At 47.6% G+C, this 18,490-nt stretch overlaps 2 protein-coding genes across 2 annotated transcripts in view; one reads left to right on the top strand and one right to left on the bottom strand.

The window, feature by feature from the left end:
• Positions 1-410, top strand: part of MYL1 (myosin light chain 1) — a 30,394-nt gene extending 29,984 nt beyond the window's left edge. Inside the window, exon 7 of the mRNA XM_006127381.5 lies at positions 98-410. The gene's annotated coding sequence lies outside the window, so the exon portion shown is untranslated. The remainder of the gene's footprint in view (positions 1-97) is intronic.
• CPS1 (carbamoyl-phosphate synthase 1) overlaps positions 1-15,184 on the bottom strand; it is a 288,535-nt gene extending 273,351 nt beyond the window's left edge. Inside the window, exon 1 of the mRNA XM_075933931.2 lies at positions 15,071-15,184. The gene's annotated coding sequence lies outside the window, so the exon portion shown is untranslated. The remainder of the gene's footprint in view (positions 1-15,070) is intronic.
• Between the last annotated feature and the right edge of the window lie 3,306 nt (positions 15,185-18,490).

Raw genomic sequence — 18,490 nt, 5'->3', positions numbered from 1 at the left:
ACTAAGAAATGAAATGCATGGCATGTCAGTTTGTAAGTTTCGTTTCCGGAAGAGAAGAGATGTCATGAAATCTAACTCTCCCATTTCTCCTTACCAGAACAAGTTTAGACTCCGAAGACCAGAATGCACTCGAAATTTGCCTGAGTGAAACTCTTCTTCCATCCAATACCATCAGTATGGAAAACACACAGAACTGTACGATGGGCTCCCAACACAGCAATTTTTTTTTTAAATCAGTAGGTATCTCCCTCTCAATCGTCAAACTTACGCTTCAGAAATTGAACATTTGAGGCAAGCTAGATGGAATGAACTGTACAGTTATCAGGCCCAATCATTTCTTGTTCCATGTCGTTTGCCGTGAAGCAATGTATCCCCTTGAAAAATGTGACAATAAATCCCTATGGTCAGTCTGTGGCTATAAAGTCTTTCCTTTCTACAAAGCTGTTCAAATCTCATTTCACAAAAACATTACTCAAGTCTTAATTTATTGTCTCTGTATATTGTATTTCATAAAATAAAGTGTTATGAAAAAATAGCTCTCTTTGGGGGTTGGTTGTTTAATCTGGATCAAAGCAGTTTTCTCTGGGGGTCATGAGAAGGAGCAGGTAGCGAGCAATGCCCTGCACTATCACCAAGCCACTCTGTGGAGAGGAAGAGTCGTAGTTATTGTCAGAATGCTTTGAACGGTGGCCTCCATCCAAATCTTTGAGAAGTTCACCGATATAGAATAGACCAGTGCTGGTTGCTGGGCCAGCCGTTCCATCCTCCCTCTCTTGCTACACACCCACATCTCACTCCCAGACCTGCCCAATAAGACCTAGAAAGATAAAGGAACAGGAATCTCACAAACAGAGGTCAAAGTCAGCATGAGCAGGCCCAGAAATGCCATTTAGAGAGGAAGGGAAGTGGAAGGTGTACTTGCAGCCTCTCTGGAGGACTAGAGACCAATTGGTGAACAGAACAAGTGGTCAAAACCAGATCAAGGTATGTATCAGTCAGATCAACCACCTATCATTTACAATATATGGCTATGCTCTCTGCACGGACAATTACAGTAATTAAATCTGGAGGCTGCTTCGCTATTGGCATGCCTCTCCCTTAAATGCAGCTCGTTTTCCTGGGACGCTCATAAAGCTGCTTTAATCCCCCGCTGGAGTGTCAGCTTGTTCTATTACCGTCTGACTTAACCTTATTAAGTTACTATGTATGAAATGCCCATAATTCAAGTGACAGCAGGTGCAACAGGCAGGAGGGGAGGTATCAAGTGACAATAATCCTAGACATGCCAACCAGCTGGAGAAATAACAGGTGCCCTGCTTTCTAAGGCTTCAGAAAGAATTTCTATTTAAACAGTGAACAGGAAGGCCAACGTGGATCAATTAATCTCTGAATTAGTCTCTGGACTGACAGATGTCTTCAGTCAGCAGGTAATTTACAGGTTTCCTGCATGCACGAGAGAAGAAGCTGCCCAGCCCACTTGTGCACATCTGATGAGAGAAAAGACACTGTTTCTTTATTTAGCCTTGCCATAAAAAAAGCAAGGGAGGAAAAAAGAAGTAGATCACTTCTGGCAAGTTACTTATAACTACAGAGTTGTGAGCCTAACATTCCAAGGGACTGCTAGAACAAAGGGGTTTTTAAACAGATAAAGACCAGACGTGTAAACACAGTTCTTTTCTTAATAAGCCTCTTCATTCAATTAGAAGAGATTTTCACCACTTATGCTGGTGGCTGAATAGGTGCTGGAACTAGGGGTCTAGGAGGTGCTACTTGAAGTGGTTTCCATTATATCCAGGGTTCTCAGTTTGGTTCAATGGCTCATATCGCTTCTGCTATAAAAATTGTTTTAGCTCCCCTCACTGGCTTACAATCACATGAAAAAGGTGTTTCACACGGTCTTAATTTTCATGTAGTAGCTAAATGTTTCTGACACACCCAGGGCCGACTTATCCATTAGGCACAATAGGCACAGTGCCTGTGGCCCACAATACTTTTAGGGGCCCACAAAAATGTTTTAATTTCTTTTAAAATCAGAAGGAAAAAAATGAACTTTTAGGGTCGAAGAAAATGTTTTAATTTTTTTCTCACATCAGAAAAAAAATGAAACTTTTAGGGCCCTCGAAAATCTATTAAATTTTGCCTAAAATAGAAAAAAAAATGTTGAAGTATTTAAAGTTATATCAAAAATAATTTATATATATATTTTATGGAGGAAGGGGCCCACGAAGGCAAAAGTGCCTAGGGCCATGAAAGTCATACGGTCCAGGACGCACTAGGAAAATATCTATTTTTTTCTTCTCTTTTTTGGAGAATTATCCAAGCTTTCCTCCAAGCTTTGTGGAGGAAAAGTGTTTCATCTTCAAAACAGCATGAGCGTGCACATTGCAACATGACTTACATTGTGAAAAACAGCCATTTTTGTTGACAAAAATAAATAAATAAAAGCCTTTTAGCTCCAGGAAGGACTTTTGTCTCTCCCGCTCCTCCCCTGTGTTGTGCCCTGGATGCCTTGCTTACCCTGAGCAGGGAGTGGGGGTTGTAAGTGAAATGTTACAACGTAGGACACAGTGTTCACAGACTCCTTTTTGTGCAATGTGCTGAAGAGCAGAGACTTTGACAGCCCTGCCGCATTGGAGAGGTCAGCCCCACCCCGAGCCCCCTCCAAACCCCTCATCCATGGCTCCACCCCACAGCCTGCACCCCTAGCCGGAGTTCTCCCCCTCCCCCGCATGCCAACCCCAGGCCCCGGGCTGGTGAAAATGAGTGGTGGAGGGAGGGGGAGGATGGATTGGGTGGGGAGGGGTGTTTGGTTTTGTGCAACTGGCAACCTTACTTCTAGAGCTGCATATCCTGACATTACAGTATAAAGATGTTGCCATTATTTCTAATGAATCGTGCATCATAAAATACGATTCTTCCTCCATGAAATTATACCTCAGAGTAAAGTCTGAAATGCTGCTGAAAAGCAAAGCTTGACCTTCTGGATTAATGAGCACAGCATGTATCAGACTGCACTTTATCAGAGCGTTAAACTGAACTTTCTATTACCAAAAATCTCTGGTTCAAGAGGACAGTCTATATTAGCTCATAAGCACGTCAGAGCTCTCCCTAATGCAGCTACGATAGGCAACAGCAGCACTAAGTCGAATTGTTTGTGGTATGCCTATGCTATTGCTGAGCCTGTGGAAGGAATGTGCCAGACGCAATGAAAGAAAGATGGAGAAAAGCCATTAAAATGAACTTTGCCATTGCCTTAGTAGCAATGTGAAGTAGCACAAGGGGTGTTCACTTTAGTTAAAAGAAAAAAAACAAAAATAATTAGGGTGATAAACTATTAAAACAGAGCAATACATTGTATGGGGCCTTTGTAGCTGATGTATGTTATTTGCAAGCAGTTTATTTTTAAGGGGTACACTCCTCACCAGAGGAGGAACCTTTAGGCATGAAATTCACTCCTCAGGACTCCGCGGGAGGAGCCGAGAGTCTCTGGATCGGACCGGCTCTGTCGGTATTATGATGTGTGCCACAGTGGAAAGAGGGGTGTGTTTGAGGAGTGACCTAGACTGGGTGAGGAACAGTAGCTTGGGAAGGCAAACTGAGGCCAAGCTTCTAAGGACATAAGTAATCCAAGCGGTTGAACACAGGCCACTTGGTCTGTTTTATGTTTCCTATAGTTCTGCCGGTTTGCTGCAAGACTTATTGCAAACGAAACTGTTTAGAGAGCACACTCCATCGCCCAGCTCCCTCCGCCCCTCCTGCAAAGCAGCATGCACTCCTGCAAGCAGCGCTTACATGCAAGAGTGCAAGCGCTCTCTTTATGCCTCAATGCAGCGAGCTGCCTCTTGCTTCCTCAGCTCACGTGCAATTTTCAGTCCTTCAAGGTGGATCCAGAAGAGAAATGAACAGGTTGCCAACTCGTGCCACACTTGATGTTTCTTTAAAAGCCCAGACTGTTGGATTAAAGCAGGAGAGGACAAAATATGGCCCCCGGGCTGGATCCTGTCTGCCCAACAGCTGGATCCAGCTGCGGACGCAGCAGGAGCCTCAGCCAGGTTCCCTGTCTGCCCTGCCCCACAGGTTGCTCAGAGCAGCCGGCTGCAGGGGCTGCGTGTGTCATAGAAAGCTGCGAGCCTGGGGGAGGAGAGAGAGGCACAGCCCCACACCCAGCACAGTCTCACATCTCCCCTTGTCTGGGATAGAACCTGGCTCTTGAGGAACCTGCTGGCAAGGAGCTGAGCAGACAAGCACCTCCCGGCCAAGTCACCCCAGCCTCTCCCTACCCTCAACCCTCTGCCCTCACTGCTGCACCCCTATCCCACATAATCCAAAGCCTCTGCCCCCTGTTCCTGCACCATAACCCCTCCAGACCTTACCCCCCAGTTCCCTACCCCCCACCACAATCCAAATCCCTGCATACCCTCCTACCCCAGGTCACCCACATCCAGTCCCTGCACTCCCTCCTGCATGCTTCCTCCAGATCAGAATCCTTTCCTGCATCCATGCCCCCTCCCACACCCTGCACCCCAATCCCCTGTCCCAGGGCACAGCCCAAACCCTGGCACCCCTGCCGCCCCAGGTCACAAACCCCTCCCAGACTCTGCACTCCCTCCTCCAGGTCAGAATCCTCTCCTGCACGCCTACTGTCTCCAGACCCTGCCCCAGGTCATATCCCCCTCCTTCATCCAAACTCCTTCCTAGTTCCCACACCCCCTCCTGCACCTCAGGACGTTACCCCAAGCTCCCTTCTGCACCTAACTGCCACCCCAGACCCTGCACCTCCTCCATTCATATCAAGGAAGACCTACCAAATTCTTGGAGCGTCTCCCCACCCCCATCAGAAATTATAGCCCACCAGAGCATGCTTACTCGGGAGACCATGGGTGGGGGTGCTTTCACACCCTTTGCGCACACACCCCTGCATACAGGCCTGCACTATAATCTTGTTAAGTCCTTCTGGAACAGGCACACTTTTATGAATGTCTTCTTAAAATTCTGTGGCCCTTTTTCATTTGTACAGCATGAGCAAATTAAACACAGAAAAACACAGCTCTTAGCATAGCAGCCACTTGCATGGAGCACTGTCTAGTTCTGTTAACACAAGGCAAAACACCTTCTAAAGAGTCCTCAAAATGGTGTATTTCATTCACATAAAATCATTCACCTTTAAATCTACCGGCCTAGTGTACTTTAAAGATATGCACTTCCAACACACCGGTCATCTGAAGAAGTGGGTTGTGCCCACGAAAACTCATGACACCATCTACATAGTTTGTTAGTCTTTAAGGCACTACTAAACTATTTGTTGGGTTTTTTAAGTTTAACCAAAAGGGGGGTTAAGCTCACTCCAGACTTCAGCAAGGTGGGGTTTAACTTCCCACTAAATCTAATCATTTTGCTTGCCTCCCCCTTGCAGCGAGTCCATCTGGGGACAGGGACACACCAATCACAACCCGGCGAGAGGACATGGTGCAGGCTGGGAGGTTACTTTTACAGTATCATTGAAGAACCGCAACAGAACAGGACCCAATAAAGCGCAAACTGAACAAAAAAAGTTTCCCCCAACCAAGAGTTAAAATAAACAGTCGCTTGTTGGAGCCAGTTCCCAAAAGGAAACAAACAAAGGTTTGACCCTGAGCTTTGTCCCAGTCTCAGAATTCACAGGACATCCGCTTTCCCTCAGCCAGTCAACTCCCATCTTCTCCATCTCCCACTCCCTCCACTGCCTGCCTGTCTTTGCACCAAGGACAGACAGCTGGGTCCCTTTTCAGGTTAAAGGGCTTAACTGTTTCCTACCAGCCTAGAGACAGAGTTTCTTCGTCCTGTCACAGGTCCCAGAATACATTCCATTTGCACTGGCTGACTTTTCAATGACAAGAGACAATATACACTGTATATATTAATATATCATTCACACCTGGTCCCTGAGAGGAAATTAAGTCTAGGCACATTGCCCTGGCTCCTTTGAATTATTAGACTGCATAGCTCTATCAAATCAAAGAAACAATGAGGGTTCCTTGAATAACTCATTAACCTTTTCCATCTTTCCAAACATTGACCCTCCGGATAGAAACAAAAAAAATCCTTCCCGAGCAAATAAATAGTCAGTGTTGGAGTCTTTGTGAAAGAAAAATAATGGAGCGGTTTGTGGTTCTTTGTTCTAGCATGGGGAACAGGCAAAGATGTCTCAAAAATGTTCTCCACCCTATAAATGACATTGCTTATTAAATGACTCATTAATTAAATGTCTCATACTGAACTTTCCAAGGTGTAATACAGATATCTAGAAACAGTGAATTTTTGTTTAGGAAAGAAAACCTGATTTTTTTTTTACTTACTTTGATGAGATTCTTTTTTCTGCTCCTCAGTTTCTTCAAGTTCATATGCCATCTTTAGTGCTGGGGGGTTGATTTGGTCACAGGATCTCTTGCATTTCAGAGATGAAAAAACCAGCCTTAATTCTTATGGGCCAGATCACATGAGGCTAGAATGCAGCCAGGAAAGGAAGGAAAGAGACCGCTCTTTCACTGTCCTGAGCGGCCTACCTGGATCTTGAGTTCAGGTGTGCATGGGAAGAAAGCAGGGTCTATGGCACATGGCTATTTCACAGCTTATGCAAATCCCAATCTCAGTTAATTGTTTAATAGTGTAACAGCTAAACAAGGGTACGAGCACATTTTAACCCCTTCAGCCCAACACATGTAAACACAAGAACGCATCCAACCGATACAAACTCCTGACAACAAGAAAAAGCCCAGTAAAGGAATTCTTCCTCCTCAGCACACATACGCCACCTTCATTTGTCCAAAATAATAACAGATCCTACCACTCCGCTTCTACAAAGTCGTATGCAGTGCTCTGCGTGACTTCCGCTCTGTGAGGGAGTATTGGCCTGCACTGCCTTCCCAAGGGTTAAATCCAGCCCTGGGAGAGGCCTGGGGCTGTGTAGCTCACAGCAATGACTAATAGCAGCCAATTAGGGTCCACCTGGAGCTTTAAAAAATAAGGGCTTCTGGCATGGAGAGGAAAACACTCTTGCTGTAGCTGGGGAGCAGGAAGGACCTGAGGAGCAGGGAGGGTGGGGCGGTGTCCCATCCCGTCCCGTCCCGTCCCGTCATGGTACCACTCCTAGGCCGCAGGTCCTGAGACAAGGCCTGAGGCAACTAGCGCTGCAGGGAGGCAATAGGTCCATACCCCCTAGCCAATGATGAGTGGCCATTTCAGATGCAGTTTGCCCCCGAGGCTGGAGCTAGCTGACAAATGGCAGTGGCTTGTGAGTGGGTACAGAGGTTTGGGGTTCCCTGGTAGGGGGGGACCCCAGAGTGTGGGGCATGAAGGGACATGGGGCCTGATCCAGTGCAGGAGACCTGCTGGCTGGTGTTTTGCCCTCCGTTACCAAAGGTGCTCCAAGGCCGAAGAGCTAATGCCCTGAAAGACCAGCAAGAGGCGCTGCCGTGGTGAGTCACAACCTGTTACGCTCTCCAAAGGAATGACTGGCCTTTGTGAAGCAATCACTGGACTGGGAGCCCCAACGCCTATGTGCTATTCCTGGCTCTGCTGTACCCCACTGGGTGAAAGCACTTCACTGCTCTGTGCCTCAGTTTCCCAGTCAGTAAAGTGGGGGTGATGACCCTGGCAAAGACCTTTTACATCTGCACTTGAAAGGGAATCCTCTGAACTGTCATTCATGTTAAAATTCGACACTCTCCAAGAAGGAATGAACAAACACTCAAACTATCTTACCCATTACCAAGATAGCTTCCCCAATTATCACCTCTAATACCATTAACTCACAGACATCCCACTCTCCCCACCTCTAATATCATCAATTCACAGACACTTATCTTCCTTCCTTTCCCCCCCCCCCATCCCCCTCCTGTTCTGAAATGTGATTTGTCCTTTTCATATGTGTTCATTTTTGTAATTGTATCCTTTGGTATATATGATTGTGACTATTTTCTTCCACTATTTGATCTGAGGAAGTGGGTCTGACCCACGAAAGCTCATCATCTAATAAACCATCTTGTTAGTCTTTAAAGTGCTACATTGTCCTGCATTTTGCTTCAAAATGCCATTGTGAGTTCCCATGTATCTCTCTCTGGCATTTCCAGCTCAATTCTTGCTGGTTTTGTTTAGTTTTTAATGGGTTTTTTTCTAACTTCTACTCCAGCAGAAATCAACCTTTGCTGCAAACATCAGCCCCTGTACTCTTTCTGCTTTTCTGGTACAATAAAGGTTGATGCACAGAATTCTGACTGGCCATCAACAAATGGCCTGCCCTTTTAATATGTTAGCCAGTTAAACGATATGTTTTAACTAGTTAACCAATTAAATGGGATTTTACATCCCTAATTCTTAAACTATTTTTTCATCCAGGAAATTTGAAACCCTTCTATCATCAGGCCACATTTGCTGAAAGCCTGCTGCTTCCACTGATCAATAACTCTGGGTGCTTCTGCCCCACCGTTAGCCGCAAGAACTAATGCGAATTGCAGGACACATTGATCGTCAATGCTGTGGATGTACTTGCAGCTCCGGGTTCCTCCTGGGGCTACGCCTGTCTGCATGTTGCTTTGCTTTTGCTAAGCCCATGTCTTCACTGCGGGAAAGATTGATGCTGCCGTGATCCATTTTCTGGAGTCAATTTAGTGGGTCTAGGTAAGAATAGGGGTGTTAAGAGGGAGGTAATTGACACAATTGTATCGACTATACAATGAATCGATTACATGATCAGTCAATAAGGGAAGGTGCTCTGTCCTGCCTTGCTCCCAACCAGGAGCTACCCGGCTGTGGCTCTGCTGTTTAAATGTAGTAAAAGCTGGGCACACCGGTGGGGGGGGGGGGGGTCCTGGCCTGGCCTGAGCTGGGACAGAGCTGGGACAGCTGTGCCTCTGCATGTTAAATGTATTAAGAGCTGCCTAGCTTTCCCTCAAGACCTGCCCAGCTCTTACTACATTTAAAATGCAGAGGCACAGCGGTCCCAGAGCGGCGCAAGCCAGATATGCTTGGTATTGGCTCACACCAGGTCCAGCCGCCCCTGTTTGTGGCAGCCTGGACTGGCTGTGGGCAGGGGCTGCTTCACAGCAGCCTCCCCTATCCCTGCCCCCCTCACCCCCAATAGGAGCAGCACGGGGGAGGGGAGAGACACAGGGCAGGTAGCACCATGGAGATGATGCTGGTGGGGAACCAGCTTTTAAGCCAGCTCCTGTCTCCCCCCCCCCCCCCGGCCTTTTCTGCCTCTGATACAGAGGCGGGGGGGGGGGGGAGAGCACGGAAAGTGAGTAGTCGAGTACTTGACTTGACATCCCTAGTTAAGACCCACTAAATCGAATTCAGAGGGCACCCCCTTCTGCAGCCAGTACTCCTGCTCCTGTGAGGAGTCAGGGAAGCTGACAGGAGTGTTTGCTCCTGTTGGCCTCCCACTGTGGAAATGGTGGGAAAACTTGAATCCAGGCACGTTGATTCAAGTTATGTAATTAACGTAGATGAAGTTGCATATCCTGATTCGACCTTCCCACTTTAGTGTTGACCTGGCCTGGGACACCTTTGCATACTTCAGAACTTCATCCTGCACCTTTCGCATCCCTTACTCCTTTCTTTCTCAGCAAGAGACAAGATTTTTTTTTTCCTCTGAGTAATCTCGTCCCCATCTTGATGCCGTCTGTATCAAGCTAACATCTGGGTTTTTCTTGAAGGAAGGAAACACAATATGCATTAGGCTGTCTGAGAAGGAAAGACACAAGATCCATCATATCTTCAGAGAGGGTGATCCTATGCTGAATATGGAATACCAGGTAAAATGACTCCTATTCAGGTGAGTTCCATGACCTGGTAGCTAGACCAAAGGAGTGCAGCGCATCACTGTAAAGAGACAGTCGAGTCAAAGAGGTTGCCAGGCCAAGTGCTCTGACAGGACTGGACAGCAGCACGGGTTGGGGCACAGCATTGAGGAAAGAAATGCTCTTTCGGATGTGTAATCCTACCTGAAGGATACATCTAGGAGCAGCCCCTCCACATCACATATCTTAATTTGGATACAGACAGGAGAAGAAGCTCAAAGTGTCATTGGGTACCACATGGCATAGACAACCCATAAACCAGACATTTGCTGTCACAGAATTTTGGCTGTATTGATTTGTGTTTTCCCACATGCGCTAGCAAAGTCAACATACTTGCTCCAGGGGATAGAATGCTTTTCCATAATCCTCTATTTGACATTGCAGTGAGCATAGCCATGTTCTCCTTGCTTGAGCTCGTTTAGGATACATCTACAGAGCAGCGTTATTACGGCATAACTAATGTTATTCCAAAATAACATAGTGCTTGTCTATACCACAAGCCTTTATTTCAAAATAATGTCGAACTGGAGGACTTCTTACTCCGACTCCTGGTATCCCTCATTTTATGAGGTACAAGGGAAGTCGAAGGAAGAGTGTGTAGACAGCGCCAAAAGCCGAGCGAAGCTACTTCGACTTCAGCTACGCAAGTGACGTAGCTCAAGTTGTGTAGCTTAATTTGACTTTTGCCCTGCTGTGTAGACAAACCCTTAGAAACCTGGAGCAGACTTATTTAACATCAAATGTGCATGCTGTAAGAGGGTTCATTTTTCAGGGCCTTGAACAGTGCCTCTACCTACAAAGTGGCTGAAGAACAGTAACTTAATATTTTCTTTGAAATAAAACAACTGTGTACAGAGAATGCTTTGGCTTGAGTATACACATGAGCATCTGCAGTCTCCGTGTCTAGAAACCACTCCCATAGGACACTCCCCAAATAATCTCTTGCAGCAACAGTATTCTGATATTCAGTGACAGGGAAAGTGAATTTGATTTCAGCTTCTCTTGAAAGCTGTTTCTCACTTGACCTTCCTTTGTAAGATAGCATAGAACCCCTTTTTTGTTTTAGCTTTGCCTTAAATCAAATTCACATTGATGAACACATGAATATCATTCTCAGAGAAGCAGGCACCAAAATGAACACTGACTCTTTTCTTCTGGAACAGTGACCCTGTAAGGAATCAGAAGAGATAACAAGAATACAAACAGGTGGAGGGGGAGGCAAGGAAAAACAGACGTGCAGCCAAACAAATCTAAAACAAAGCCCAAATCCCCCTGATACTGCTCTCACAAGAGGGCAGAAACAGATTAGCCTCTTTTATATTCTATAGGTAACACTCCTAATGAGAACTGGTGATGTTTTGTTGCATTTGACCCGGAGACCTGCTGTTTATAAATGCAGCAACTTAAATAAAGCTCTAGATATCTAGAGGTTTCACAAGAAACGTCTGAAACTAGCCAAATAAAACGAGAAGAAAGATTCAGCTTAATAGACTATACGGCAGTGGTTCCCAACCTTTTCCAGATGGGAACCCATTTTGACAATTCAGGAAGACTTGGTGACCCAAAGCAATTCAAAAACGGGGGGAGAGCCACCTGGGGAGACGCTTGGTAACCCTTTTGAAATGTAATGGCGACCTATATTTGGGTCCCGTCCCATAGGTTGGGAAACCTTGCTATATGGGAAGGACTAGCCCTATGCTGAACACTAAGTTTTGGAGGTGGGGAAGAATGGATGAGCTAGTGTGTCCCCACTGGAATGGAAACAAAATGTGTGAAGGAGAAAATAGAGGAGAGGGGCTCACAGAGAGGAGAGAAATCAGACTCCCAGGTGATGTTCATCCTACAAAATCACGTCTTGGCACAGCTTCTTGGAGGGGTTGCAGAATAAACTGGCCGAAGGAGCTCTGCGGGCATAGTAACACTGCTATGCTATGCAGTGTCATCCCGTCCAGGGGACACATCCAGGCAGCTGCCCTAGGCCCCACAGTTTTGGGGGCTCTGCGGTGACAGCCCCAACCAGTCTCAGGATGTGAGGGACCGGAGGATTAGTGGGCCTGGCACAGCAAGGGCAACAAAGGTCCTACTGACCGAGCTGGTCCATTGTCGGGGTACAGTGGTTCAGTCAAGTCTACTGACAACTATTAGTGTACTTCGTTTGACAATAAACCTGGCCAGGTGCCTTCAAAACCTCATCTAATTTTCCAGTCCCTTTGGAGGCTCTCTCGGACTCTGTTGTGTTGACTACTTGCACAAATCAGCACAACACAGAAGAGGAGCACACACGCAGGCAGGTTAGCATCATTGACAGAGCAGGAGCCCTGTCAGGACAACACAGAAGTGAATTCTGACAACTACAGCTACTATGACCAGGGGTTTTATTCCCAGCCTGCCTAAAGGGCCAACGCCTGCACTTCACTTCCTCTCTGAGGACAACAGACTATGGATTGCCAGCTGTTAGGAGTGACCATGCAGCTCTTTCTAAGCAAGCAACTTTATTCTCAAAGTAACAACATGGCAGAGAACAGGTACAGACACAAAAGTTCCTCTTTGTAACCCACGAACCTGGTGGGTGTGGGTCACTGAGACCACTTACAGAGAGAATAAGGAATCTATAGAGAGAATAAGGCTGCTTTACAGCCTTAGCTGAGTGCTAGCTAATGTTTAGCTACTGCGGTAGAAGTTCATGCTTTAAGCTCTTGAGCTTCTAGGTTCGATTCTACCTGCAGATGACCAGGGTCTGTCAGCATTAGAGATACTCATGCTAAGAGCCTAATGGAGATCGCCCTTATGGGGCCTGAATAGGCCAAAGTCTTTGCAACCCTTAGACAAAAGGTCCTGTCCATTAGCACTAGAAAGAAGGCCCTGAGTTAATTTAAACCCAGCTTTTTATATCAAAAGCCCTTTCTTTGTCTTCTGGGAAAAAACAGTTTAAGGCAAGCAAATGCAAGCTCCCAGGGGGTGGTATCTCACTGAAGGTTTTATAACCGAATGGTTCCCCTTCATTACCCTTACTAGCAGAGCTGTGGCAACCCTGCATGACTGGAGTTAGATAATCCATTCCTGCTTTTAATGCAATATGGTGCATGCTTTGTAGCATCTGTCATAGTTGTGTGTGGGGGGGAGGTTTGCTAGGTTACCTGACCAGCTGTGCCTATGTGTGATTCCCCCTCCCCTCCATCCCTAGCTGTCATAGGTATGTTGGCAAAACTTTGTAGTCTGGTCCAAACCATAGACTTGCACATGTGGGCTGTGTCTAGACTGGCCAGTTTTTCCAGAAAATCATCTGCTTTTGCGGAAAAACTTGCCAGCTGTCTACACTGGCCGCTTGAATTTCCGCAAGAACACGGACTTCCTACTGTCTGAAATCAGTGCTTCTTGCGGAAATACTATGCTGCTCATGTTCAGGCAAAAGTCCTTTTGTGCAAAGCTTTTGCGCAAAAGGGCCAGTGTAGACAGCTCAGATTTGTTTTGCAAAAATGGCGATCAGGGCTGTTTTGCGGAAAAGCGAGTCTAGATTGGCACGGACGCTTTTCTGCAAAAAGTGCTTTTGTGGAAAAGCGTCCGTGCCAATCTAGACACTCTTTTCTGAAAACTTTTCCGTTAAAAGCATTTGCGGAAAATCATGCCAATCTAGACGGAGCCACAGTGTCTGTGTGGCCTTCCTAGGACCTCTAGCCTCAGGGCATGTTCCTGGAAGTGGACACTGCAGGAATGGGCCAAAGGCAAGAGAGGAAACCACTTTGAATTGGCAGGGAGTATGACAGGGTTGGAGCAGCACCTTGGCTACTGTGTCTCAGCAAAGCCCTCTATGGCAAAGGCACAGTTTAGAGCACCCTTGGGGCTACCCTAAACTGCAGTGGAGCCCATACCTACAGACCCTGATTACTTCTGAAGAGAGGAAAGGCAAACTGCTTGTCTTCCACACCTGTCCGGGTGCAAGGATAAATCCCCCTCTGGCTCAGAGTGGGTAAGGATGCCAAATGGCAATTTCCACAGAAGTTACATGCCTAGGGATGGATAGTCAATTAGCGATTAACTGGAGTATTCTTGTGCAAGCTGTAAGCCTCCCTTTTTCGGCCTTATTCAGAGGATTTGAATACCTAGCTTCTGCCTCCCAGGTGAATGCCTTAATGGCTATACTCACTTGCCCTGTGGCCCAGTGAAGCTCTCTGTTTTAGAGATTTGTGTGTCTGTCTGTCTGAGAGTCCATTTGTTCAAGAACTCGCCCTAAACGGTACGAGCTAAGACCACCACATTTGGTATACACATTCCTCTTCTCCTAACTTAAAGCAAGGTCAGGGTTTGGTTGTGCCAGGAAAACGGGAAGTGCCAGGAATGGGACTGGTTCATAATATGGAAAGGGAGGGGCACAGAAAGGAGGGCACGATACAAGAGTGGCCACTGGGGGCGATGAGCCTGAAGGAGAGAGCTATCCTCCAGAGTGTCTGCTGGGGGAGTGGCCAGCAGGGCTGGGCCTCACGATCTTGCCGGCCATCCGTCCGGGTAAGTAGCCCCTCTGCCCAAACCCCTCTCCATCAGCCCTTGGCCGCAACACCAGATGGGGGGAAGACCCATGCCAGCCATGAGGGAGGTAGGGGGAGAGAAGGCCCCTGGCGGCTGGGGAGGAGTTAGAGGGGGACAGAAGGCTCCTGGTGGCCAGAGGGGATGGGGGAAAGGCTCATGCTGGCCAGGGGATTGTGGGGAGAGACGGAAGGCCCTTGATTGCCAGGAGAAGACAGAGGGGTCCAGGAGGCTGGAGGGAGCAGGAGCTGGGGGCAGACAGAAGGGCCCTGATGGCTGGGGAGGCTGGTTGAGGGAATAGAAGTCCCTTGATTGCCAGGGGACCCAGAGGTAGACAGAAGGCCCCTGGCCTCTGGCAGCTGGGGTGGTGCTGGGAGGGGAAAGAAGGCCCCTGCCGACCAGTGGGGCTGGGGGCAAAGAGAAGTCCCCACTGGCCAGGCGGGGACAAGAAAGCCCCTCAGCATGGGACCCTCCCATCCTGAGCCCCTCCTCACCCTCCAACCCTCACGCTTTCACCCCCTACTCCCCCAGTCTCCTTCCTGCCTCCCCCCCACATCTCCAGCGCCCCACTCGCCTGACGGACCTGGGCAACGGCATGTAAGTCTTCTCGTATTGCGATATTTGTACAAAGCGGAATAACTTCAAGAAGAAAGCTCAAGCACCCCTCTTTCCCTCCCTACAGAAGCCAAGGGCTGGCTGGTGAAAGCACTCACCTAGAAAGGAGAGCAACCGGAGTCCAAGCCTCCCTTTTGGAGCCGGCTTTCCAGCCTCCCGGTCTGAGGCAAGTTTGCTAACCACTGGGCTAAAGGTCACTCGCTGTTTACTGGCCCAAAACTGACTTTTTCAATTTTGCTGACAGATTCCAAACATTTCTGGAACAAATACTTCCCTGATTTTTTCAGGCTGCTGAGCAATGAGGCTGTAACAAAGTCCACAATTATTTGCCCAACTCTGGTTTTAATGAGGGGGTTTAAAAACACCACCCTTCTGGCTGTGCTAGCAGGAACCGCCCTCGCCTACACCCCAGTTGTTCCTTGTGGCCTTGTCAGCACGCTGCCCCCAGCATCTGCTCAGGTTCTTCTGAGTATTTAGCTCAGTTTTACTTTAAGCAGAATACCCCCTTTATAGGCTTTAATTTAACAACTCCTCCCTCACGCCCCAGACCATTTCCTCTCTACCAATATTGTTTCATTCCTAAGATCTTACATTCATAAACTCTTCCCAAATCTTACTGGGCCATGCCAGGGAACAGGGTGGGCTGACCACTAGGCCCCACAGCCTTTCAGGGGACACTATCCTGCCACAGGCTGCAAAAAGAGTGTAAACACTGCAGTGAGGTGGTATGTTTTTTCACAAGAAACTAAAACTGTTGTCAACATCAAATCATTTTACAAAAACAAGGAAATCTTTTTTTTAAAGATATTGGGGGGCAAAAATAAGTTTAGAGTGAAAAATTTCAACTAGTTTTTTGGTGTCCTCAGTGTCCACAGAGCTTGGCTGATAGCAGCCCGGTTTAGGAGAGTATCATGGCTCCGGGCCCCTACCCTCAGAGACAATCCTTGCACATCTGTACTAAGAGGAATCTATCATAGGTATTTACCCTCCATTCTCCAAGGCTCCTGTCCTTTATGCTTCCTTTCACTCTTGGCCCTGGTCTACACTAGGACTTTAATTTGAAATAACCCCCTTTCGGTCGAATTTATAAGCGGGAGCGTCCACACGACCAAGCCTGTTATTTTGAAACAACGGTCTGCTTAGTTTGAAACCTGTCCTCCTGCTTTCCATCAGGAGTAATGCTAATTCCAAAATGGTTACTTCGAAATAGCGGTAGGATGGACACACCGGTGCTGCAATTTTGAAATAACTGCTCCCCAGAGTAATTCCAACTAATTACTCCCCATTGCTTCCTGGGGCTCCAAGTCTGAGGTAGCGCATCCACATTAACAGAGTCTGCCTCGCACTAATTTTGAGGCTTCCCCATAGTGAGGTCACGCTATTTCGATGTTGTTATTTCAGGAGTTATTTCTAATTTAGTTATTTGGAAATAATTTCCTAGTGTAGACATGGCCTTGTAGGATACCCCAGAGTGTCAGTCCCATCTTAAAAGAGAGTCTCTATTTTCATATTGCCAGGGGGTGTTCTAATGAAGATCTTTCTCATTTCACTTTAGAAAGTATGTTTCTTAAGCATCAATATGTCCCTTTGGTAGATGGCAATAAAAGAGACATTAGGGGAGATGCAAGGTTTGTCAGGTACAATAATACAGATGCATATTCCCATGCTGCCATCTTGTGGTTATGTGAGTCAGAGGCCATTTATAAGGAAGCAGCTGAGGAGAAGTTTGACTCTGGGTTTAAAATATTACACTGATCTTGGTATGTGGCAGCTACACAAAAAGTTCAGCCATGACAAATCTTTCAGGCTGTAACTGCATATCTCAGTGTAACAGTGTCTGTGTCCTACAAATACATTCATGTTGAAAGGTAATTCTCTGCTCCTGGCACTAGCGGCCACTGGCCTCCTAGATGCAATGAAGATGGGCCAGATTATTGAAACTGCTGAGTCCCTGCAACTCTCATTGACATTCAAGGGAGCTGCAGCGGTTCAGCATTTCTGAAAATCACACCTTAGAGATACCGATCGCTAGCCGCAAAAGCATAAAAGGCCTACTTTCAAGTTGGCTTCAGAACTATGTCCGGGAGGGGAAGGGGCGGTAGGAAATTGGAACAATGGCCTTTGAGTTAAGGAGATGCTGGAGATCGGGGTTCACTTCATACAAGCATCCTGTGGCAAGATATTTAATCTCTCTGGGCCTCATTTCCCAGTGCTGGTGTTTCCCCACAGGAGCTCCTTGCAAAGCTCAATTCTGGGGCCCTCAGGGGACTGTGAGGAAGATGGGGACAGCCGGGGAGCAGGGAGAAGCGCAGGGAAGTAGTTGGTGACTGCCCCAGAGCCTGTCCCGTCCCCGGCTTCCCCAGCCTGTGGCTGACTCCTGCTCCTAGCTGGGAGCTCCCCTCTCTGGACAGCCCTGCGACTCAGCTCTGGCTTTGACTCTAGATCCATCCACAGCTCTTCCCAGGAGCTGCTAGCCCTGTGCTCCCTTGCTTCAGTACACCCCCTTACCTCCCCACCCAGGACCCTCACTGGCTCCTGCCAGCTCAGGGCATGCTCTGCAGCGGGAGGAAAGTGCCTGCCTGGCAGGGAAGCACAAAGCCCAGAGCCATGTGCAAGGGGCCTTCCATTTGGCCTGCCAGTCACCAGCTGTTCCTTGCTGTTCCCCGCGGGGGGCTCCCCTGTAAAAGCAGGCTAGTTACCTGGGGTCCAGTTGGCCTGCTAGGCTCTCAGTATCCCTAGCCCTGGTGGCTCCTTTCCCTCCTGGCTAGAGAGCGTCCTCTGAGCTGGCGGGAGAGGAGGGTGCTCAGAGGCAGGGCGGCCTGGGAACACTGCAGACAGGACTGGGCAACGGAGCACAGAGTGGGAGCCAGGTAGCAGGGTTAGCCTTACAGCACAGGCCCCAGCAGAGAGCAGGGCAGAGTCACTCTGATGGGCCAAACGAAAGGCTGGATCTGGTTTCAGGGGACCCTCTTGCTGTATAGGAGCAAAGACGCTTACTTTGTCCATCTTGTGTCTTTACAGCATAAGCTCTTCAAGCCGGGGAGTGGTTCTAAGTCTGCAAACGTACACATGGTGACGCAGCAAGTGCTTCTAGACTTGCAATGTAAATGCAGAATTGCCAATCTCAAGAATTCAAAAAAAAAATCACAAGTCGGACACGAGACTTGTTTGAAAATCACGCGATTCTGAGGGGGAGGGGGGGAAGCACAACTCTTCTTCACCTTCTAAGTCTGTGTCTATACTGGCATGAATTTCCAGAAATGCTTAAAACGGAATACTATTCTGTTTTCAGTTTTTCTGGAAAAGGAGAGTCTACATTGGCAGGCTGCTTTTCCGGAAAAGCCCTTTTTCCGGAAAAGCATCTGTGGCCAATGTAGACACGCTTTTCCGGAAAAGAGCCCTGATCACCATTTTCGCAGTCGGGGCTTTTTTACAGAAAAGACTACGGGGCTGTCTACACTGGCCCTTTTCCGGAACAGTGTTCCAGAATAAGGACTTATGCCCGAGTGGGAGCAGAA

This window comes from Pelodiscus sinensis, chromosome 7 (genome assembly GCF_052426305.1).
Source record: "Pelodiscus sinensis isolate ZL-2025 chromosome 7, ASM5242630v1, whole genome shotgun sequence".
NCBI classification, from domain to species: domain Eukaryota; kingdom Metazoa; phylum Chordata; order Testudines; family Trionychidae; genus Pelodiscus; species Pelodiscus sinensis.
The sequence above is the reverse complement of the archived record's forward strand: the minus strand, read 5'-3'. Positions and strand labels throughout refer to the sequence as shown.